This window comes from Dioscorea cayenensis, chromosome 4 (assembly GCF_009730915.1).
Source record: "Dioscorea cayenensis subsp. rotundata cultivar TDr96_F1 chromosome 4, TDr96_F1_v2_PseudoChromosome.rev07_lg8_w22 25.fasta, whole genome shotgun sequence".
NCBI lineage: Eukaryota > Viridiplantae > Streptophyta > Magnoliopsida > Dioscoreales > Dioscoreaceae > Dioscorea > Dioscorea cayenensis.
The window spans coordinates 14,731,155-14,755,466 of record NC_052474.1 but is presented as its reverse complement, the minus strand read 5'-3'; the positions used below and the strand labels follow the sequence as shown (position 1 = coordinate 14,755,466).

Sequence of the window (24,312 nt, the reverse complement as noted above, 5' to 3'; positions counted from 1 at the left end):
CAAAATCGGTGCATTGTGATCCACATTGGCTTCTTTCCTTCATACTCGGCCTCACAACCCTACCTGCACGAAAGTAACATAAAAACACACATATTATTGTAAAAACCTGAGAAAAGTAATGCTCAACATAAGGAATGAACACTTCGCATTCATATCGTACAAGCACTTATCAAACTCCCCCACACTTAAGCTTCTGCTTGTCCTCAAGCAAACATTAGACATTCTGTGCATAGATGAAGGAAATATTGGAAGTGCTTGGCCTTAGGTTCACCAAAGTGTACAGAGAGAGCATTCTATAAGTAAGGGAAATTTCAATATTAAATACAAAAGAAAATCAAAGCTCTAGCTAAAAACTTGAATCAAAAAGGACAACAAACCCGAAATCGTGTGCGTGTGTGAACTTATTCAAAACAACCCAAGGTATACTCCTCATAGTTCTAAGTATAAGGGACTTATTTATCTACAAATGTGACAACAATTTCAAAGATGGTAGTAGCTTCACACATCCTCTAAGGTAGCCCTTTCCAAAGCAGCCGCTAAGGTGGCTTTCACACTTTCGAGGTGGTAGCTCTTTCTACCAGAGTGGTAGCTTTCACTCATCTATGAGATAGCTCTTTCTCTCATTAGGGCATAGCTAGTATCCGACTTATGAGAGTAGCTTCATACTTCATAGGTGGTAGCTCTTTCCACCCAACAAGCACAAATAAACAATAAAACTATTTTGTTCTTTCTTTTCATTTTCCATTTTTTTTTAGAATTTAACACAAGAAACAACTATAACTAATCCCTTTGACATCGAACATGAGTTTCCAATAGAGTTTAAAGCGTGAGTAATGCACTGAGTGTAAATCGGGTAAAAAATCCTAGAAATTCAAGCAAGAACTAGAGCATGAAAACATTCAATGTTAAAATTTCTCCTAAACTCAAGAATATAATCATTTTAACTAAGGTGAACCGCCATTGGCTATGTGAGCATGTATATCAATCAAGAACAATAAAAAGGATGTGTGCACTATGAAACTCCCCCCCACACTTAAGTTGTACATTGTCCCCAATGTACACATGCAAGCTCACTCAAAATATATAAATGAAGTGCAAATGTGGGAGAAGCAATCAAAACAATACTCCCCTGACTCCTAGTGTCGCGTTTGATGAAGCTAATTCCATGGGAGTGGTGTTCCGACGGGTTGTGAAGCTCACACGACCAAGTGCCTAAGCACCGTGGCCGTGCCCATGACTAAGTCTCAATTCCCATGATGACAAGACCATCTGCACGCATACACGTGGGGGTTCAGTGAAGCTCAATAAAAACAAAAACAACACGAGTATATATAAAAGATAGACAATGAATACAACTCGAGATGCAAAATGAAAATAAACTCAGAAGGAGAATCCTTTCTGAGTGAACAAGTCTAAAATGAAATGCATAAAAGCAAAATAAAGTCAAGTCAAGTGTCGGTGTCACCTTCAGGCTCCGGTGCTGCTATTGGTGAAGACGCACATGGTGGGTCCACTGGTACCAGGGTAGAGGATGGGGGTGCAGTAGATGCTGAGGGTCTGGATCTCAATAGATCTCGTAGAAAATCGAAACGGACCATAAGATCTGTATACTGAGCTGACTGTATAGCGTGGAGCTTCGCTATCTCGGTCCGAATCTCTCTCACAACGCTCTCAAGCCTCTCAATACGGTCATAAGCTCGAGGACCCTGTGCTGCGGGGGGTCTGGGGCTCTGTCGGGAATCCTCTGCAGTATCTTCTCCGCTCCTTGCGGTCTCTGGGGTAGTTGTAGCAAGAATATAAACCCCTGGTCCACATCTCCGTACCAACCCCATCATCCTGATCGTCTCAAACGCAAGAGGGGTAGGCACAACTGTCCTCTCAGCACCACGTAAAGCATCCCCCAAACCCATTCCCAAGATGAGCCTGGTGATGTAAGGGCCAGGAAATAATAAACCCACTCTCACAGAGTGACCCTGGTGTCTCAAAATATCCGCTAATATGCACCCCAAGTGAGTCGGCACAATGCGAGCCATGGAGTATAAAAAGAACAAATCCTGCATGGTCAGAACAGCTGTGTTATCGGCTCGACCTGACACAGACCTGCTGATAAATGCATGCAAATACCTGTAGCTCAACCGGGATAGGCTAGTGGCTTTCGACATCCCCGGTTCATACTCCCCATTTCCACACAGAATCCTAGACGCATGATGTGGATTCACTGATACCGGAAAATCTGCAGGTAAACGTCCATACTCCACTGTACCTGTATATGCGACATTGTACAAGCCCATCTGAATCGAAAACTCAATGACACTCATGGAAAATAGATGTCCGAATGCCCAAAACTGTATAGCCTCCATAGTGTCAAATCTCCCATGCATCAAATGAAACTCAAAAGAAGCTAAAACCTCAAGTGTCAATGAGCGGTAAGCTGGCTCACTGATCATCAATAGCCTCCTCCAACTTCCTACTGCTAGCATCTCATCAATCTCATTAGCTAGCTCGTCACCCCGCGGAATATCTCCCAGCACTTGCAAATCTGTGAAACAAGTCTGACCAAAACCAAGTGTTGAAAGTCTCTCAAATCAAGCATGATGCTCAGGATTTGAGAATTCCATGTGTATTGGCTCGGGTGGGGTGATTCTGAGACGCTTTACTTCATTTTTCTTCACACGAGGTGCCATATCTGTAGTACAAAAAGAGGAAAATGATCAAAGAAGCTCAAAAGCAGTGTATTGAAGAATTCCACACGGGCTTGTGGAAATTACCCACGCCCATGTGGATCTGCAGGGCGTGAAAAAAAAACCGCACGGGTGCACAACAATTCTCAAGAATTCAACTTAAAACTGCATCTAGATGCTTTCTAAACATACACCATGCATTGTAAAAATGAAAATTCGCAATTAAAGACATTATATCTGTGAAAAACAAGAGTTGGGGAAGAAAATAGGATAAAAAGGTTACCAAAGAAATAAATGTGAAAACTTTGAAAATCGGAACGATATGTGAAGCAAAATCCTCCAAAACTACGATGAGCGGTCGAGAAGATGATCAGAAGTAGTTTTCATGCGACTTGAAATGAAGAATGAGACGGATCACAAGGTTTTTAAGGAAAAAAAATCGCGTCTCATGGAATTATGTGCATCCACACTGGTGTGTAGAAATTACCCACGCCCGTGCGCCTCATTACAAGCGAACCACATGGGCGCACACACGCCCCTGTGCGCCCTCGAGAAAAACTCTCACTGACTTTGAACAATCTCACACGGGCGTGCGGAAAATACCCACGCCGGTGCGCCCGACCCACAGAGGCAGCCGCACGCCCCAGTGGCTTCTCTGGACATCCGAGAAAAATACCAAGTGTTCTACACGCCCGTGCGGAAATTCAGCACGGGCGTGGACATTTACATGCCCAACTCACAGGGGCAGCCACACGTCCCTGTGTCTTCTTGGGATGGAGAGAACTCCTCTGCAGAGTTTCGCACGGGCGTGTGGAAATTACCCACGCCCGTGCAGTTTTCACAAGGTAACCCACAAGGGCGAGTCCACGCCACTGTGTGCTCTCGGGATAATCTGCCCAACTCTGCAGGAATTCACACGCCCGTGCAGAAATTACCCACGGGCGTGTGACAGTAGCATGGTCGTTCACAGGGGCTACCGCACGCCCTTGTGCCTTCTCTGGATGAGCTCGCAATACAAATTCACAGGCGTGCGGAAATTCCACACGCCTGTGTGTTTTCTCTGGATGCCTTAGAAAATTCTGCAAGCTCTGCAAAAAATCTCTGAACATGTTTACACACTCAGAGCCTACCCTATTATGTAAATTTTACCAGTGAAAAACATGGCCTAAAGCTCAAACGACACAAATTCGCCAATTCCACATGAAAACACACGATGAATACACCAAAGCCCACAAGAAAATCTTAGCACAAGCATCTAAAAATCATGACACCAACACTTAACAGATTATTCATGCAAACAAACTAAACTAGAAAATAAGAAAACAGTAAACACTTGGGTTGCCTCCCAAGAAGCGCTTGTTTAACGTCACTAAGCTTGACGTACCTTGTCTTACCTCACGGGGGTTCATAAATGAAGTTTGCCCTCTTACCCATGACTTGAAAGCATGATGAGCACAATCTCTTGAAAGTAGAGGGTGTATTATCGGGCTTCGGACCACCTAGCAATGGTTCATCCAACTCCTTCCGTTCACGTACGTCTCTAACAGCCTTGGAGTGTTTTCGGTGGCGTCTCCTAGCCCTCTTCATTTTCCGGAGCACTTTCTTCAAGATCCCCGGGGTAGATGGTACTTCTTCTGTCAAACCAAGCATCATTACTTCTTCATAATCCTCCTCTTGGTCGAACAAACCTTCATACGGATCTGGATTGAACATCTCCTGCATGTATTCATCAACAATCTCATCAGTAGTGTCTAGAAAATATAAAGTATCATCGAAATCAAGAGAATGCAGCATGGCTTCAGCAAGGCGGTATGTGAGATTGTCATCTCTAACTCTCAATGTGAGCTCTCCACCGTCCATGTCAATCAATGCTTTGGAAGTCCGCAAGAACGGTCTCCCAAGTATCAAGAGTACATCCGCATCCTCATTGACATCTAGCACTACAAAGTCAACCGGAAAAATGTACTTGTCCACCTTGACAAGCACGTCTTCAATGATGCGTCTCGGATGTCACATTGTTCGGTCCGATAGTTGCAAAGTCATCCGAGTAGGCCTAGGCTCGCCCAAGCCTAGCTTTTGAAAGAAAATGTATGGCATGACGTTGATACTAGCCCCTGAGTCCGCCAATGCCATTTCCTCACCTAAATTGCCAATATTACACGAATGATGAAGCTTCCTGGGTCTTTCTTCTTGTTCGGCATGTTCTTTTGCAATACAGCCGAGCATGAAGCATCTAAAATCACTGAAACACTCTCCTCCAACTTCCTTTTGTTGGTCAACAAGTCTTTCAAAAACTTCGCATACTTAGGCATTTCGGCCAATGCCTCAACAAAAGGAATATTAATGTGGAGCTGCTTGAACAAACTCAGGAACTTCTTGTACTGTTCATCCCCTTGGTTATTTTTCAATCTTGAGGGATAAGGGATTTTTGGCTTGAAAGGTGGGATGCCACCTCTTTCTCTTTGCTCGTCCCCTTTTCTACCTCTATAACCTCGGGTGCGTGTTCTTTTGCCTTCTCACTCGGAAGCCTACCTTCAACTTCACGACCACTTTTCAAAGTGATCGCTTTCACATGCTCTCTAGGGTTGGTCTCTGTATTGCTCGGCAAGCTTCCATGTGGCCTTTCGGAGAGAGACTTCGCAATTTGCCCCACATGATTTTCAAGGTTATGCAAAGAGGCGGTGTGGTTGCGAAGTGTAGCCTCGACTGATTCAAACCTTGTATTTGCAGATTGTACAAATCTAACCAAGTGCTTCTCTAAGTCAGTCATTCGGGTTTCCAAACCTGAGACCCTGTTTTCCACCTGAGGGGCTTGTTGTTGTTGTTGTTGGAAACCCGGTGGCTCCATGGCCTTTTGTGGACCCTGATTACTCCATGAGAAATTGGGATGATTCTTCCAACTCGAATTGTAGGTATTGCTATATGGGTTTCCTTGAGGTCTTATGCCATTACCTATAAAATCAACATTCTCTACCGAAGAACCATCACCAATAGAAATCGGGCAATCGGAGGGAGCATGTCCTCCACCACACTCATTGCAATTAGTCATGGCCACCACTCTATTTGAAGTTAGAAGATCTAACTTCTTACTCAAACTCTCCACTTGAGCCGCCAATGAAGTTACCGCATCTATTTCATGGAGACCGGCCACTTTCTTCTTCTCCCTAGCATTCCATTGGTAGTTATTTAACCCCATTTCTTCAATCAACTGACGGGCCTCATCGGGGTTCTTGCTACCTAAGGTACCCCTGCTGCTGCATCCAAGAGTTGCCTTGTACTCGGGTTCAAACCATTGTAAAAGGTTTAAACAATCATCCACTCCGGGAATCCGTGTTGCGGGCACTTTCTCAGGAGCTCCTTAAACCTTTCCCATGTCTCGAATAGAGACTCCAATTCCAAATGAACAAAAGATGAGATCTCATTCCTAAGCTTTGCAGATTTTTCGGGAGGAAAATAACGGGCAAGAAAAGCTTCTACCATCTCCTCCCATGTGGTGATCGATGCTCTAGGTAATGAGTGTAGCCACTGCTTCACTCTCCCCTTTAAGGAAAATGGGAAGGCTCTCAACTTGATGGCATCATCCGTCACTCCGTTTATCTTCAGCATATCAAACACCTCGAGAAAACTCTCTATATGACTGTTTGGATCCTCATCGGCCAAACCATTGAACTGTGTGGATTGCTGCAACATGTGGATGAATGCGGCTTCAACTCAAAGTTACGAGTCGTAATCGGGGGACGCACAATACTCGATTGTGTCCCCAATCATCGAAAGATGCAGCATAATAGGATAATGTTCGCTATTGCTCATTCTGTTCTACCATGTTTTCAGATTCTTCTGCTTCCAAATCAACTAGATTAGACTATTCTTGCACAAGCTCTTTCACTTTTTTTCTAAGGGTACGTTCAAGCTCAGGATCTCCTTCAACCAATATTGAGGGATTCCCTCGGGTCATAACCTGGAGCTGCACCCAAAAAGAAATCAGAACGATGATAGAAAAAGAAGATATGAAATAGAATGTATGGTGAAATAGCTAAGAAAACAAAGTGCAAAGTATCTCTAAACACCTACTCCCCAGCAATGGCGCCAAAAACTTGACAAGGTCCCCTTGCATATATCCCGCAAGTGCACGGGTTTGTCGAAGTAATAATCCCGGGTGAGCGGGTATCGAATCCACAGGTAGTAGGGAATAAAAACACTTAATTCGCTATGTGAAAGATCAGTAGTGATAATTGTGACAATGATTCAATTCTCAAAAGTAAAAGCAACAAGTAAGAGAGCACGAATAAAGGAGGAGGTAAGGCAATCGATAAAGATGAGGTACTCAGATAATGCTCCACCTAGGATAATTGTTTCAAGTGTAAGAACCTTCTATTATGCTTCCTAATCAATGCAATGTTGAGTCGTGGAAATCCTTAATTACATAATCCCAAATCTAAGGTCAACTATGCCTAACTTTTCATGTCCCGGAGGAGAGATTAGATAACCTCTCAACCACGCACTCGCATAGAGTTGCAATGAGCTCTAGGGATTCCAAGTGATAAATCTCTTCCTAATTATAGACCTAACCCTTTGATCTAGGTGGAAGATCCCTAACCACGATTAAGCCCTATATACTAAGATCACCTCAACGCTTCACTCTATTGTATGCGCAACTAAGCCCCAGCGGAAGTTCATCCCTTAGACAATTCACTCTATTATGGCCACAAAGAACTTAAGGAACGGAGGTAGAATCTATCATGTCGGAGGGGAAAGGGGACGCTCCTGTACCTCTCGACTCACCCTCTCAACCCTCTCCAACCTAGCTTTCTCTAACGCTCGTGGTGTGTCACTCACTCACAAGGTTACCAACGAGAACTCTCAACCCTAGTGTCACTCTAGGGGAAATGTTCATACAATCAAGCATTCAAGGTTGGAACTCACAATAAACATCAATTAATTGAAAGCATAATAAAGAGATTCAATGAAACAAATACATCCTAGGGTTCACAAATACCCAAGTACCAACTAGGGGTTTAGCTCTCCATGGAGCTAAGTACAATCAAAGAAATAGAATGTAAAAGCAATGAATCCATAGAAAACCCCCTCGATAGTCATGTCGATGGTCTTGCGGAGAGTCCTCTACTCGTCGTCCAAGGATTCCCTCGTCCGGTATAGGATACGCCTCGATGGAAGCTCCCCTACCAACCTTCTTCCTAAGGAATGATGATGTTGGAGCCGTAGAACATCTCCAAAACCCTAGCCAATACCCCTCAAAATCCTAGATGAAGCCCTCTCTCAAGTTGGGGAAAAGATGGAGAAAAGAATGCTGAAATCAGGGTTGAATCGGCTTTAAATAGGGCTGGAATCGGGCGACTACACGGGCCTGTGGATTTTTCACACGCCCATGTGGAATTTCCACACGGGCATGTATAATTTCTACACGCCCGTGTGGATTCTCTTATTTCTTGTTTTCTCGGCCGGTTGTGAACATTGTTGCTACAATACTTGCTACAGTGCTCTGCTGTTGGGTTGACTTGAGTGAGGTTACACACACTTACACAATATCAGGTTTGTTATCCTTTTTTATTCAAGTTTTTAGCTAGAGCAATGATTCCTCTTATTCGATGTTGGAACTCTTCCTTACTTGTAGAATGTCACTTTTGCATGCTTTTGGTGAACCTAAGGCCAAGTACTTCAAATTTTCCTTCTTGTATGCTTGAATGTTTTATTTTTTCTTAAGAACAAGCAAAAGCTTAAGTGTGGGGGAGTTTGATAAGTACTTGTGCATAAGTAATACAAAGCATTCTTTTCTTACATTGAGCATCACTTTTATCAAATTTTATCTCTTATTCTTGTGTATTTTTGTTCTTTTGTGCATTTAGGGTTGTGGAGATAATGTTGGAAGAAAGGAATCAAAAGTAGATCATGGATGCATTTGTTGATGAAGTTCTTGGATTGAACAAACGTGAAGACATAAGTTGTGCTCAAAGACATGTGGGTGTGTGCTAACTTCCATTGTGCTCAAGCAAATACACAAAGTGGAGGGCACAAAGGCAGTCACACTCATGTGTTCCAACTTGTGCAATACTAGTAAGAGTTTCGTCAATGTGATTTCAATGAAGACACGATGCAATCTATCGCATGAATGTATGCCCATTCATGTGGCCTTGGTGAAAAAAGTAGAATCGGGAGCATTTTGGCGAAGTACTATAGTAGTTTACTGTAGCAAATCACTGTAATATTTACTGTTCATGGCTCACAGGAAACAAGTTCTAGAAATCCACACGGCCATGTGGAAATTCCACACTCCCGTGTGGATTGCCGATTCCAGCCCCTATAAATACCACGTTTTGAGGACCTTTTATCAATCTTTTCCCCATCTTTTGCCCATCTTTGGAGGCGCTCGCGGTTAGGGCTTGGAGAGGCTTTTCCTAGGTTTTTGGAGTGGTTCTACAGCCTTCAACATCGTGTTTCTTTGGAGGAGAGTAATTAGGGGAGCTTTCATCAGCATCAATTTGGCGAGGTGTACCCTAGGCTTCACAAGGGAACCTTTGGAGAAGATGAGGCGGCTACACAAGACCATCGATACAGACTACAAGGGGGTTTTATCTATGGATTGCATGCTTTTACATTCAATTTCATTATTGATTGTGTATTGCTCCATGGAGAGCTAAACCCCTGATGGGTGCTTGGACTTGTAAACCCTAGGATGATATTGTTTTATTGACTCTTGTTTTGCTTATTTAATTAATGATTTAATTGAGTTTCAACCTTAAATGCTTGTCATATTGATTTTTCCTTCGAGTGGCATTAGGGTTGAGAATCTATCTTGGTAATCCTTGTGGATAAGTAACACTCCATTAAGATTAGACAAAGGAAGGTTGGAGATGGTTGAGAGGGTGAGTCGAGAGGTAACGGAACATCTATTTTCCCTTTCGATATGATTTATCCTACCTCCATGTTCTAAGAGTTCTTTGCGGTCATGATAGAGTGAAGTGCTAAGAGACGAACTCCACTGGGGCAACACCTTGGTAAGAATGTTAGTGATTTGCACATTTTTGCTGCAGTGAATTACATCGAGCATGCCGTCTTTCACTAGATCACGGATAAAGTAGAAGCTCATGTCAATGTGCTGTGTGCGGCCATGCATGGTTGGGTTTCAAGTAATAGAAATGGCTGATAGGTTATCATAATGGATGATGCTCGGTCCTAACTACTTTTCTCCTAGATCTTCAAGCAAACATCTTAGCCACACAACCCCAGAAGCCGCCGAGGTAGCCGAGATGTACTCAGCTTCAGTACTGGATAGAGCTATAATCAATTGCTTTTTCAAGCTCTAGGTAATTGCTGCTGATCCAAGTGAGAAAACACAACCCGTAGTGTTTTCCGGTTATTCGACGAGCCTCCCAGTCACTGTGAATATAACCAGTGAGCTTGAACTGATCATTATGGGTGTAATGAAGTCCAAAATTCATTGTTCTTGATATGTAATGTAGTATACATTTAACTGCACCCATGTGATGTGCTATAGGTGCTTGCATGAACCAAGAAATGACCCTAATGATGTACATAATGTCTGGCCTAGTGTGTGTTAGATACAACAAGCTTCCCACAATTCTTCTATAGTGAGACGAGTTTGCATTCCCAGGGTTATCCTTCAGATAAAGTTTTTCATTCGAATTCATAAGAGTAGAGATTGCCTTGCAAAGTAACATTCTAGTTTTCTTCAATATATCTTTGGCATATTTATGCTGAGAAACAAATAGAGAACCTGGTTTTTGCTTCGCCTCAAGACCCAAGAGGCCGAGATCCGATATCTCAAAGGTTCTCAGCATTTCTTCTTTGAGTTTAGTCAGCATTTGAGATGATGAGCTCATATAAATGATATCATTTACATATAGGCACACCATGAGAGTGTCTGAGTTCCCTTAAAGCTTTCTATACACCGTTGGTTCATTAGCACTATGTATAAAACTTGTCTGTTTGAAATACCAATCTATGCGGCTATACCAAGCTCTAGGAGCATCGCAATGCCATATTAAGCCTTTCAAGCATCTACACTTGCTTCTCTTCTCCTTTGATGATGAATCCTTCCGGTTGTGATACGTACACTTCTTCCTTTATCTCTTCATTGAGAAAAGCAGTTTTAATATCAAGTTGATGGATGCATCACCCTTTATAGCCTCTAATACCCATGAACAAACGAATCATCACCATCGGAGCCACTGGGGAGAATACCTCTTCAAAATCGATTCCCTCCAGTTGTGAGTATCCCTTCACAACTAAGCAAGCCTTCTTCTTCAACAGAGATTCGTTGGGATTATTTTTGGACTTGAAGATCCATTTCAGTCCAATAGCACGCTTTCCTTGAGGCAAATTAGATAACTCCCAAGTATCATTCTTTTTTATTGCACTGAGCTCTTTAAGCATTGTCACTACCCATTCATTGTTCTTCACTGCCTCTTTATACGATGTTGGGTCTGTAGTGGTTAGAGCAAATGAGCAGGTGTTGTATAGTTCTGATAGAGATTTATACCTTGCATGAGGTTCGTCTTCTTCTTCATTTGATGGTGCATGCTCTCTATTTGGAGATATGTCACATGAGTGTCTCACGTTATCTGGTTGTCAATCAGGAAATATTAACAGCTGAGATGCATTCATGTGCTCACTAGATGAATTATTTCCCAGATCTCCATTTAGAAAGAATATTTGTGCTGCTGACTCATCATGCTTTGCCCAATCTCAACATTTGTCTTTGAAGAATGTAACATCTCGGATTATCTAGATCCTTTTAGTTTTTGGATCCAAAACTTTATATGCCTTTAACTAGTCACAATAACCGATAAATATTCCAACGCGCGACTTGGCGTCAAACTTGCATCGTGATTGGGGATCTACCATCGCATAGTAGAGACTTCTGAAGACCTAGAGGTGATCAACCATTGGTTTTGACCCGGTAAACACCTCATAAGGCTTCTGATAACTAAGTACACTGGTCGGAGATTGATTTAACACATGGACGGCAATCGCCATCGCCTCTGTCCAAAGCTCAACTGCCATCTTCTTCTCCATGAACATTGTTCGTACTATCTCCATGACCGTACAGTTTTTTAGTTTAACCACACCATTTTGAGAAGGAGATCAAGGTGTAGTGAGTTGCCATCTCACGCCAGAGAGTTTATAGAAATCCTCGAACTTCCAAGAGACGAACTCTCCTCCCCGATCCGTTCATAGAGTCTTCACTGGAAGGGAAAGCTGCCTCTCCAATGATGCTTTGAATCATTTGAAGCTCTAAAGTGCTTTTGACTTGTTGTGAAGGAAGTAAACCTAATTGTAGCGAAAGTAGTCATCGGTTAATAAAAAGAAATAGATACAACCTCCTTGAGAAGGACTTTGCATGGGTCCAACTAGTCACCATGGACAAGCTCCAAGGAAATATGGGCACGCTTAGCATATCCTTTGGGAAACACAGATCTAGTTTATTTTCCAAGTGAGCATGTCTTACATGGTTGTATAGGTGCAATAGTGGAAGACCATCCACCAGTTGTTTAAGTGATAACAATTGCAAACTCTTCTGATTCAAGTGACCATATATTCTATGCCATAGCATAGATGAGGCCTCTTCACCTTGGGTAACATGGGTCGAGCCAATGTCGTCCACATTAAGAGGGAACAACCGGTGGGATGTTATTTTAATTCGAGCAACATGAGCATCTGAATTGTTGTCTTTAATGGCATATTTCCCTTCTGAGAACTCCACTTTATAGCTAGCCATCATAAGCTATCCTACACTCAACAAGTTATGAGCAAGATTAGGAATGTATTGAATGTTAGTTAAAATGTTTATTTTTCTTGAGCTTATCTAGAGAGCCACCGTGCCTACTCCTGTGACTGGAAAAATCTTGCCATCTCCCAATTTAATTGTCTGGTGAGGTGTTTCTTCAATGTTTTGGAAGAGATGTCTGTCTCCTGACATGTGATTGGAACAATCACTTTCAATCAACTATGTTCCTCTGGCTTCTTCTTTAAAACTGTCACTTGCCATGAATAACAAGCCTTCATCCATCTCCTTGGCTTCTTCAATAACATTAGCCTCCTTGGTCTTGTACTAGCAATGGGATTTTACATGCCCGAACTTACAAAACATTAAACTCCATTGTTCTGTTTGTTGGCTTCTGTGTTGTGAGTGAAGTCAGTGCTTCTACCATGTCTTTTTTCCTGAGCTCTTCCTCGATAACAACCTCGACTGTGACCCATACTTCCATGGCCACCTGGTTCTCCAACAGGTGGTGCTCTTACAAAGAGAGCTTTCTCCCCTTCTTGTTCACTCTCAAGGTTAAGAAGAGATTTATGACTTTTGAGAAAGCTGGTTAGTTCATCGATGGTAAGAGTGTTGAGATTCTTGGCCTTAACAATGAAGTGGACAAAGTGCATGAACCTCAGAGTGAGGCTTCTTAGCACTTTTGAGACCACCATCTTCACAGGGACCTCCTCTTTAAGCATCCGTATTTGGTAGACAATGTCCAAGACCCTACTTATGTAGTCTTGGATACTCTCTCCTGGCTTCATCCTCGACATATCCAATTCATGATGAAGTGAGTGAAACTTTACCATGATTGTGTTCTCATTCCCTTGGAACTTAGTCCTGAGAATATCCCATGCCTCCTTTGTAGTCTTTGCCTTGGATATTCTAATGATGGACCTTTGATTAAGAGCTTATTGTATAAGATACGGTGCCTTTGTACCTTTCTTTATGTTGTCATGAAGCCAGTTGCCATCTTCCTCCTCATTAAATCCCTTCTCCATGATATTCCATAGATCTTTCAATCTAAACATCATCTTCATCATCAAATACAAGAGATTATAGCTCTCTTCGATAAACAAGGGCACATTACCCTCCTTAGAAGATGAAGAGCCGCTTGACATCATCTTCTATTCTCTGATACCATTGATGAGAAGGAGAGACAAATGTATTAACTCACACACTCACAAAGTTCTCTCTTTGGACAAAGAAGTCATTGAAGCTGTTAATCTATTGAGGATACTAAAAACACTACAAAGTTAACATAATTTAAAGGCAACAAAAAGGTTTAACAGCTAAACAATTGCAAACAAACATAAAGTAGAAATAGTAAAGTAAACATCCAATCAGCTTATAGTTTGTCCATACGTTCCATCCAATTAAAGCCACCCTCAGCCATGCACGTGCACAGTAGCCCAACTTTGTCAATAGTCAGTGCTTCCTTAGCTTCTCTTGTTTTGAGCAGTAACTGAACTTCCTTAACAATTATCCACTAAGAATCTATCCTACCATAGGAAACAGACAACTCAAGCACTACTTCGTCAACAACATCCCTCTCACCATCAGGATAAGATCCCACAATGTACACCTTATGACACTGATCGACAATCTCCTTAGCACCACCTAGGGGATCCATGATCAAGAAGAATGAAACAACTAAGACAACAAAGTTAAAGACAGAAACTCATTAGCAAAGATGAGAAGGAACAAAGCTTATCACAGGATGAGAAAAAATCCAAAAGATGCATCTCATGGTCTTGTTTTTGTTTTTTTAATTTGTTTGTCAGTTACAATTTAAATCAATAAATGTATCACACATTCAAGGTATTGTGTCACATATGCAAGGTACTATTTAGGGTAAAAAAGATGGAATTTTGAATTTTTTTTGTTAGGAAATAGAAAATCCTTGTAAAGATAAGGAGCTCATGTGGTCATGGCTTTAGGAGATAATCATCAACATAGAAATAGCATAGCCCATCACCTAGGAAGGTGGATGCCAATGAGTAAAGACTTTTAATTTAATGTGGGTCCTATATCAATATTATCATTGATCTTCCCCATAAAACATATCACTACAAGAAAACTATTAACTACCAATGGAATTTATCTAGAAAAAATTTTCCTTGGTAATTAGCCAGGGAATATATAGGGAATAAGAAAGAATGATAAGATATAAATGCTAGAAAAATTACACAAGGATTACATAGAGAAATACCTAGGAAATTACCAATGGTTTAACTTTTTGAAGCTATTCCATTAGTAAATCAAGCAGAAACAAGGCGCCTAATATTTAGTAATGAATTACCTTTGAAAACTATCTATTGGCATCTATGCCCTAGCTAATCCCTGGGTAAAATTGAATAACTTTAAAATTACCTAGGGATTAACTAGGTAATATAGTCGTTGTTATTTGCCCGTAGCTAATCCTTGGTATATTTGTTTCTTAGGAAATTTATTTAGCAAGAGATTAGCTTTCGAAGGTAAAATTATTTATTTTAAACATTACCTGGGGATTAGCTAGGGACGATAGCCATCCTGTTTAGTTCATAGCTAATCTCTGGGTAAATAAAAATTAACTTGATTTTTTTTAGAAGAGGATTAAATTGTTTTTTTTCTGTTATTGAGTTCAAAAATCTTATTAATAAATTGTATTAACTTCATTATGATATATATATATATATATATATATATATATATATATATATATAACTTTTATAGTCTGCTTTTGTTAAAAAATTGCATCAAAAGAAAAAAATGCAACTTTTTTTATTTAGCATTTAACTAAAATAACCCCAGCCATTTCTAGGAACAATGCATTATTTCTTGCATTCTTGTTAACTTGGGACTAGTCTTAAGATCGATACGGTCTAACAAAAGAATATGAATTTGAAAATACCACCACTGACATGGCCAAGTCCTTGGTCCGAATTTGCATCTTTTGAAGTCAATAAGATGTTAGAGGATGATAAAGTAGTTCCTTTTTTATTTTGTTTATAGGCCTTTTACATCTACTCATGGGTTGGTTAGTTAAAATAATATTTTAGTAAACATATGATGCAATTGTTATAGTATTAATATATATATATATATATATATATATATATATATATATATATATATATATATATATATATATATATATATATATATATCATTTATATAATTGAAATAACATATCAACTAAAATTACATGGTTCCGTCAATAATAATTAAATTTATTAAATTTGTTAGAAAATTATATTTTAAATAATTATTAAATAATAATTTTTCAATATCACAAACAAATTTATTTTTTGTAAATAATTTAATATAAACAAATATTATTAAATTTTACTATAAATATTGGTTTTTGATCTAAATCATCCACTCCAACCTTTCTAGCCATCCGATCCTTCTCCAAAATCACATCTCCACCATTGATTCCTATGACCACTAACCCTTGATTCACATGAGAATCCACTCCAACCTTTATCTCCTCTCCAAACCCTAACTTTTCTCCACTGTGCTTACCCTTACACATTCTGGCTGAGTTCATATTGCCTGGTTCTAGTCTATCACATGATGACACGTGTCTTTTTATTTTTTTATGTTGCAATTAACTTTTTTCTAAAAATACATGTCAGCCTGTGATAGGCTAGAAGAAAGGTATTCCCTGGTTCTTGAACCCAGCAATATGAGCTCATTCTGGCTCTCCCTTCATCAAGCTTTCCTCTCTTAGTCCCAACATCATCGACGATCGTGATACCCTAGCGAAGTTCGGACCCCTCAAAGTTGAACCTCCAACATCATCATTGATTGCTTCCCCGCAAGTGTACGGGATCGCCAAGTAATACCTCGTGTGAAGGCACGAGGATGGTATTCCACGGGGCTAAGGATCTCCTATTACTCCTTCTCGAACTATTATCTAGCCTAAGATTTCAAGTGATGGAATCTACTCTACTAGATGCAATTAAAATTAAAAGAAGATTACCAATAAATTAGAGAGAACAAGCAATGAGCAAGCAAGAAAATCAATGTAATGCAAAGGCCTATGGATGTGGATCCCCTTGAGAGGTTATCATGAAACATGGATGATGATTAAAAGATGCAAGGGTAAATTGAACCAAGAGATTTCTAGATTAGAACAACCCCAATTTCTCGGCGATTGAACCCTAATCCCATATGAACATCAATAGGAATTTCTTCCAAATCCACGTTCCTACGATTGCATTAAGCACAATGAAATCTCAAATAGGAGTAAACCTACTCTTCTTCAACTCAAACCTAACATGGAGGGCTACCAACACCCAATTTCTCTGTGTGATGATACAAGTATCCCCTTCTAATCCATTCATGATCTAACACATGCGAGCAAGTCACATCTATATGCATCACTCATAAAAGAGCCACGGATTTCTCCTTAGTGTAGCACTTAGCATGAAAACAATGGATTAAATCTTAAAATAACCCAAGCATGGAATTAACAAGTAATCATCCAAAACACATGATAAAACCCCCCAAGGTTCACCAACACCTAGTGGCCTTGGGGGTCTAGTGTGTCATCATCCCACAACAAGCAATACAATCAAGTAAAACACAAAACAAAAGCATAAATGACACTCCCTAGATGAAATGGTGGAGGAGGAGGTAGAGAATGTGCTGAATGACGCTTCCCCGGCCAAAGGAATGCCGAATGACACTTCCTCTAGCCGTGGGTCTCCTTCCTTCTAATCGTGGTTGATCTCCCCTTTGAATGATGTTGCCTTCTCGCCTTGAGAGCCCTTGACCTTGGCCTTTGATGATCTCCTCGTTTCCTTGCCCTTCTTCTTCTTCCCAAGGTCACTCAAAGCCTCCCAAGTAGCCTCTCTAAAATCTGTCCAAAAATAGTCCCTTGTTCTGCCCTAAAAGTTAGCTTTATACCCCTCATGACATACGGGTCGTATGGGGGTCGTATAGCACTCAAATAATCTAGATTCGTGCTCCATACGGGGTGTATACGGGGTCTATATGGCCCCCATATGGCCCCATACTGGGTGGTATGAAATTGCAGTTTTTTTCTCTTTTCGCCTAAATGATATCTTCTTATTCTCCATGGCTTTCTTATGCCCTACAAAGTAAATAGTAGATGATTAAGCGCAAAACGGGCATCAAACCTCACAAAATACATGCAAAGTGAATACGATATATATATGAAAACACCTACATTTAGACACTTATCAATCTTCACCATCGAGTGTCGATAGGGCTCGATGAAAGACGCATCAACTTGGAAATTCAAAGAGTGAACAGTCTCCAGTTCCTTGCTTCTTATCCAATCACGCAGGTACTTTTTATTTCAATTTTTTCTTGTTCTTTTAAACTTAGGCTAGTTGGATCATGGAGATTATATGGGGTGTTGCTAATGATTTTTCTTATTTTTGCATTAAATACATTTGATTTTGAGCTCTAGATTTTCTAAATTTATGGCATGTTGTGTTAATCTCAAGTTATGCTGTGTTTTGGGTATTGCAATGTGTTTCTCTTTTTGTTTTTGAGAAAATTTTTCTTTTTCTCTAATGGATATGATCATATAGCTTTTCTTTTCCTATGTCTAATCCAAATGATGCAAAGGTTTAAACTATAAAATGTGACAAGATAGACTTCTTCATATCCTACTTAAGTTATGAGCTAAAAAAAGGTAGATAAAAATTGAATTAAACTCTCTCAGTTTTTGGAAAAGACAATGATAGCATTGATGTGGGACTCACATAATTTTTGAGTTTTTTTAATTGTCAACCTTTGTGTTATTAGGTTGGACTATGTTTTATTATAGTTTTTATTATAGTCAGTCTTTGAGTTATTAGGCTGGGACTCACATCAAATAAGGAAATCCTTCGCAATAGTAGCAATAGATGCTATCAGTTTTTGAGTTTTTGTTATAGTCAGTCTGGGTTGGACTATGCTTTATTACAATGGCCATTTTTTCTTTTCCTCCATTTGATCCAAATAAAGCACAAGTTTAAATTATATAAATGTGACAAGCTAGAAAACTAGGTGATATGTTGTTGAAAAAACAACTAGAAAATTACATTGAACTCTGTTTGGATGTGTATTCATTAGTCAATTGAGATATTATAGCTATGAGAATCCACGCATATGTGAACAAGGTGATACATTGTGCCATATAACTTTGGGACTTGCATGAGGCTCTTTTGCAAATACAACAATATTGGCACCAACATTAGTTCGATGAAGGAAGAATCTAAGATGACCACAAGAATGGAACAATGATTTTGATAGGTATCAAGAAACTGGTTCAACAATATTAGGATCCAATATAACCCATTCTAAGTTTTCTAGTGCCAAATAATGGAAACATGTAGATGAAGAAGAAATTAAAGATTATAAAGTAGAGTATATACAATAAAAACTTGGTACAATTATCATCTTGTATGACAAAGGGAGTTCAAGAGATAGGAAGTAGTGTAGCATGTAGAAATTGTTTATCTAGGTGCCCATATAATGACAAAAGCTCCAATGACAAGCTTACATAACTTCAACCATTTAGGCACTAACTTCTAACTTAATTTTTATTCATTTTTAATTTATTGCTATTATAACAACTATTTTGTTTCATTTCTTTTCTAGGCTGGATGTGTTGTGAAAACAGAATGTGAAATCCATTATATTATAAAGACTGCTACTCAAGGAAGTGGTAAAGAAAATTGGTGTGGCTTAAAATGAACATAGAAGATGAAAAGTATACTTTGATAATCTAGAACATGTTTCGGTAGATTTTGTGGTTCTCTCAGGCAAGTATGACACAATTAGAGATATTCCTCACATTCAATGTACAATAGCCGAAAAACAATGTAAACTGAAACATTTCATACAGCTGGAGTTTTAGGCACAATAACAATTTTGTTTCATTCTAAGAGGAGGGGATTAAGTCTCTCACTGATACTTGCCTATGGCTTTAGCTGTAATGGAAACAATGTAGCCTATGTTGTTGGAAGCCAAGCACCATTAAATGCTTATGGTTTAAACAAAAGGCAATTCACAATAATTCCATTACAAGATCGTCCAGGGCCAACAATCACTTCATCATATACTTCTTCACTTGGCTTCATAATCCAAGTTATATCACTAATACATATAATAATAATAAGAATTACAGAATTTTCACTAATATTGCATTAGATGTTATGATTTGTAGGCTGCAGTCCTACCAACATCATACCCTTGTATGTTGTTTGAAGAGATAGCAACATATGAGTGGCCAAATGGTTACTGGGTTTTATAGGGTTGATTGACAAGATGATGCATTTGATGGGATTAAAAGCTAGCCAAGCCATGGTGATAAATGTAATGGGATATGATGTTGTGATTTAAGGCAATACACTGATATTAAATAGACTGATAGCAATCACACAACATAACTTTCTCCAAGTAAAGCTACCATTCCGTGAGATTTAGCTCGAGGAGTTACAAAACAACCAGTTTGAGTAATATACTTCAAAATAAGAAACAGATTCACTATAAAAAAAAAAAGACATAAAGTGCTAACTTAACTGACAACAATTAAATAGATCACAAAACGGAGGAATTAACTATTCAATATTTCGTGATTTAGATCTCTACGCTGACCACCGTAGAACCACCGGGGATACTCAGAGCACCGGACTTCTTTCTTAATCTCTCTTCTTTCTGTCCCTTCCTCTTCTCTCCCTTCTATCATTATATTCCCTCATTTCTAACTCAGCATAACTATTTGACTAACAGTCTTCCATCACATGCCTCGCTTGTTCCTAGTCATCCACCTGTCAACATGTGATGAATCCCTAAAGCCATGTATTCATTTGGCGTTCCCTGCCACTCATTTGCCATCTCATCCCGTTATTAGCCTCTTCATTGGGTGGTGAAGATCCTTTTTTCTTTTTGACCAGTCGCACCTCCTTCCTCTCATGTGCTAGCTGTTATAAGCTGACTCCCTTGGCACCTTTTTCTCCTTTCTCCCTATCATTTTTCTTCATCTTCATAGCATTACTCCCCTCATCAAAACTGACCTTTTTCCCCAAGGTCAAAGGCCGAATAATCTTGAGTAAATTGTTGGGTGTTCTCCCAGGTAGTATCCCATAAAGACAAACCAACCCACTGTACTAGGATTTGCGGAATGGATTGGCTATTGCGCAATAGCTGCCTAACTTGAAGAATCCGATGAAGTTGAAGCACAAGGCCTTTATCATTTATAATAAATGGATGAGTTGATGTGTTTGCAATGGTTGAAAGATCCCCATCATATTTTATTTAGGAGGGAGACATGGAAAACTGGATGTATTTGGGAATAAGCAGGTAAGATAGATCGATATGCAACTGAACTGACCCGGTGAGAGATTTGAAAAAGGCTGAAATAGCGCATGCCCAACTTTTTTGTTCTTGCGCAATGCCACAAAATGCTACCAATATGGTTGCAATTTAACCATACCCAATAGCCTTCGGTGAAGTAAATGTCTATCCTTTTCTTGTCAGCTAGGCGCTTCATTCATGATTGAGCTTTCAATAAGTTGTAATGGAGCTTCTAGAGAATGGTATCCATGGAAGACAATAACTGAGCAAGTTCAAGGGGGTTATTATCATTGGAGTTATATGGAATTAAGCTTGGTGGATCACGTCCATAAAGAATCTTGAAAGGAGTCATACCAGTACTTGTATGGAATACTGAATTGTACCAGAACTCAGCCCATGGAAGCTATCTGGTCTACTCCTTGGTATTTTCAAAGACAAAACACCTCAGATAGGATTCCAGGAACTTGTTTAAACTTCTGATTGACCATTCGATTGAGGATGATAAGCTGAAGACATGGCCAGTGTGGTACCTATGGCCTTAAATAAAGTCTTCCAGAAATTGCTGAGGAATATGCGATCATGAACACTAACAATGGTTTTTGGGACTCCATGTAACTTCACAATGTTGTGGATGAAAACCTCAGCCACAACTGAGCTTGAAAAATTAGATTTAAGGGGAACAAAGTGAGCAAACTTGGAGAGATGATCCACAACTACAAAGATGACTATAAAGCCTTTAGATGAAGGTAATGTGGTGATGAAATCCATGGAGATGTCTTCCCACACTTGTGATGGAATAGGAAAGGGTTGCAGAAGTCCTCCCGAGTGTGTATGTGTAGTTTTGGCATGTTGACATATAGAGCACTGTTTAACAAATTATTTAACATCATGAAGCATACCTGGCCAAGAAAATTACGAGACTAGGCGAGAGTAAGCCCTCAAAGAGCCAGGATGTCCTCCAATTGAAGTGCTGTGGAATTCAAATAAGAGTTTATATCTAAGATTACAATCAGCAAGAATAAATAGCTTCTGATCTTTCCACAATAAATTATGGCACCAGGAAAAACTGAGGTCAAGAGAAGGATCATGGTGTAAATTGTAAATTTTGTTTAAGCAAAATGGATCCTGTTGTTGTATTTGTTGCTGTTGAGACCACAGTGTGCATTGCATCTTAGTAAAAGCCAGCAGAAAGCTCCTGGACAAGGCATCTGCACTGACAATTTCCTTACCTGGCTTATATTCAATCTGGAAATCATACCCTGATAATCTAGAACATGTTTCGGTAGATTTTGTGGTTCTCTCAGGCAAGTATGACACAATTAGAGATATTCCTCACATTCAATGTACAATAGCCGAAAAACAATGTAAACTGAAACATTTCATACAGCTGGAGTTTTAGGCACAATAACAATTTTGTTTCATTCTAAGAGGAGGGGATTAAGTCTCTCACTGATACTTGCCTATGGCTTTAGCTGTAATGGAAACAATGTAGCCTATGTTGTTGGAAGCCAAGCACCATTAAATGCTTATGGTTTAAACAAAAGGCAATTCACAATAATTCCATTACAAGATCGTCCAGGGCCAACAATCACTTCATCATATACTTCTTCACTTGGCTTCATAATCCAAGTTATATCACTCATACATATAATAATAATAAGAATTACAGAATTTTCACTAATATTGCATTAGATGTTATGATTTGTAGGCTGCAGTCCTACCAACATCATACCCTTGTATGTTGTTTGAAGAGATAGCAACATATGAGTGGCCAAATGGTTAGTGGGTTTTATAGGGTTGATTGACAAGATGATGCATTTGATGGGATTAAAAGCTAGCCAAGCCATGGTGATAAATGTAATGGGATATGATGTTGTGATTTAAGACAATACACTGATATTAAATAGATTAATAGCAATCACACAACATAACTTTCTCCAAGTAAAGCTACCTCTCCGTGAGATTTAGCTCGAGGAGTTACAAAACAACCAGTTTGAGTAATATACTTCGAAATAAGAAACAGACTCACTATAAAAAAAAGACATAAAGTGCTAACTTAACTGACAACAATTAAATAGATCACAGAACGGAGGAATTAACTATTCAATATTTCGTGATTTAGATCTCTAGCTGACCACCGTAGAACCACCGGGGATACTCAGAGCACCGGACTTCTTTCTTAATCTCTCTTCTTTCTGTCCTTTCCTCTTCTCTCCCTTCTATCATTATATTCCCTCCTTTCTAACTCAGCATAACTGTTTAACTAACAATCTTCCATCACATGCCTCGCCTATTGCTATTTGTCCACCTGTCACCGTGTGATGAATCCTTGAAACATCTCCTTTCTCCCTGCCATTTTTCTTCATCTTCATAGCATATGATTCATGGGATAGAAGAATAACTTTTGATAAAGAGATGAAAACAATCACACATGCATATGATCCTATGCTTCCCAGAAAAATTCAATCATTTCAAAGAATTACTAAGAGACTAGGGGATATTGTTCATGTCAAGGTGTAGGAGCACATTAGTTCATCTTCTAGGAGGGTGAAATGTATGTTTAAATCCTTCAAATGGTGTTTGCAATCCTAAAAGTCAAGTGTTTGATGTGAGTGGTGATCAACCTCTAGTACATAAGGGCCTATATGTATGTGATAGCTCTTTAATTCCATGTCTAGTAGGTATAAACCCAATTGTTACAATTACTATAGCATCAGAGTACTTAAGCAAGCACTTAGTAAAGGAGGTCTAGAATATTAGAAACCGATGCTCTTAGAATAATTATAGGCTAATTTTATAATCATACATTATAGGCTAATCTTACATAGTACATGCATTATAGGCTACTCTTACAATCATACACAGGCTTCAATGCGAATCCAAAGGAAGACATGGGCATTTGATTAATTCTTATAGGATGAAAATGCCAACTAGTGTGGAACTCACATCAAGGATTATTTAACAACAACATCAATTGGTACTATCAGTCTTTGAGTTGTTGATTTTGTCAGTCTTTGAGCTTTTTGTGTTATTGGGTCCAACTATGTTTATTATAAGGCCAGTCTTTATTGTTTCTTAGTAGTATTAAGGTTATTTACTAGGTAAGGACATAAATACTATTGTTATATTTTTATTTTGAAAGGAATTTGAGTTTTTATAACCCATGTTTTATGAAACTCAATACTATTACTATCGCTATATTTTATTTTGAAGGGAATTAGAGTTTTTATAACCCATCTATTATGAAACTCTAATACTATTGAAAAATAATAAAGATGAGGCCTTGTAATAAAGATAATTCAGCCCAACAAAACAAAACTCAAAGACTAAAAATAAGTACACAACAACTTAAAGACCGACTATACTAAAAACTCAAAGAGTGATTGCACTCATTGTTATTACTAAGGATTTTTTTTTTAAAGTTATGTGAGCCTCACATCAGTCTCTCCGCTTACAAATAGATTTCCCTCTAGTCAAGTGACATTTACTCATTATTTGGATAAATAGATAAATACTCACCATAATGTCTTAGACATTCTCATA

At 39.2% G+C, this 24,312-nt stretch overlaps 1 non-coding gene across 1 annotated transcript; it reads left to right on the top strand.

Moving 5' to 3' along the window:
* The first annotated feature begins 6,006 nt into the window (after positions 1–6,006).
* LOC120259603 lies at positions 6,007–6,113 on the top strand. Its single transcript, XR_005536161.1, has one exon. It is a non-coding gene; the product is annotated as a small nucleolar RNA R71 (small nucleolar RNA).
* Positions 6,114–24,312: the final 18,199 nt, after the last annotated feature.